At 34.1% G+C, this 1,605-nt stretch overlaps 1 protein-coding gene across 1 annotated transcript in view; it reads right to left on the reverse strand.

Moving 5' to 3' along the window:
• LOC102313285 (crystallin J1A) overlaps window positions 1-1,605 on the reverse strand; it is a 9,239-nt gene that overhangs the window by 5,250 nt on the left and 2,384 nt on the right. The gene's annotated exons all lie outside the window — the stretch shown is intronic.

The following is a 1,605-nucleotide window of genomic DNA, read 5'->3' on the forward strand; positions in this document are numbered from 1 at the left end:
GGTTTTAATGCTTAAAAAACATTAATTCACCAGCATTAAATGAAGATGGATAACTGAAATTCATAATGACAATTCATAATGGTCTTTTTGCATTTAATGATAGTTTTTCAATGTGTTTTTCACTGTTAGCAGAGCCAATGTTGTGTCAAAAAGGGATTGCTGTCCAAAAAGTGATTTACGGTATTTAAAGGTATCAAGTATTAGTCTTGGAAGAACACAGCTCTTTACCATTAGGCTTCCTGCTGTTGTGTAATGAAAAATTCTGGGTGCAAGTGTAACCCAGGTTATGTTCCTAAGTATGAGTTTGTGATCATTTGGCAGGCATTGAACGCATCACAGTGCTGTGAGCATAGGAGCCTAATGGTGTGTTCTTCCAAGCTAGCTGACTTACTACTGGTGTAAAAGGTTTTAAACAAATTACAAACTACCGAGCTTCTAATCATTTAGCATTATACAGTCATTGAGTTATACCCAGGCAAAAAATTTGTTCTCATTTGTGCCCAAGATGAATGTTCACTGCTGTTTAAGGGTATTGCAGGTTTTAAAACGCATTTAAATCGTTCTTATAGTACTTCTTGGGATGATACATGTAATGTTCAAAATCCACATCCACTGAACATGGATCCCAGTTGAAATTAATTTCAGAGTGCAATATGATTCAAAGAGAAACGAATCATCTGCTTTATATGAGCAAGTTCCAGTAAATGACACTTTCATTTATGTACCTATTTTGAAAGAGTTGATTTTCAAAAATGCAGAAGTTTCACAACACATGAATAAACCAGCTACTGTATGTGATGGCAGATGTTAGCGACATCAACCATTAGTCTCAAAATCCAATGGCGCACTGCAAATTTAAGTTAACTGTCAACACAGGTGCACTGCACTGTGAGCTATTCCAAACTGCTACAAACCTTCCAGGGCACAAGAAAGATTGAGGGGACTGGCAGTAATTAGTATTAACAACAAAGTTGGCCATCACATTTCTTGCAATGATGTAATAAATGATTTTGCCTCTAGAGCAAGGGAAAGCTCTAAGCTGGGAAACAAAGGTGTTAAGATGGAGTGTTGAGGAAAAACAAAAAGTCAAATGTTTGGAGTCCAATCATTCATTTTGAAATGTAGTTCTTCCTATTTTTAGCCAAGTGTTTACACATTTTTACATAGTTTTCAGAACAAATTATTCAACTTTGGATTTGATTTATAAATCCCTTGTTTCACCTACCTCTATTAATTTACAATATTTAAAGATTTCTCTGATATTTTTTATTTTATTTAATACTTTGTTTTGTAGATTTTCATTTATTTTCACTTACAACATATTAACTAGGTAATGTTTTATTTAAGGAGTTTTTGTTGTATTTCTATTTTTTGTAGTACTTCATTGTTGCACATTACTCTTACAGTTTATTTAAAACTAGAGATTAAAAAAGCAGTTGAGGTGTTTCAGCCTGTGACATTCAGTATCTGTTGGTGCTTCAGCTGTTTGAATAAGTGTAAGTCAACGCCAGGCCACGCTTCCAGCTGAGTTTTTAAGTAGTGTGTAACACCATGAATGAGGAACAGTAAATGTCAATAACTGATCAAGAGTAAGTTTTTCTTAGT

The sequence above is a fragment of the Haplochromis burtoni genome, unplaced genomic scaffold, assembly GCF_018398535.1.
Source record: "Haplochromis burtoni strain Fernald_Lab_line unplaced genomic scaffold, NCSU_Asbu1 Contig_172, whole genome shotgun sequence".
In the NCBI taxonomy this organism is placed as follows: Eukaryota; Metazoa; Chordata; class Actinopteri; order Cichliformes; family Cichlidae; genus Haplochromis; species Haplochromis burtoni.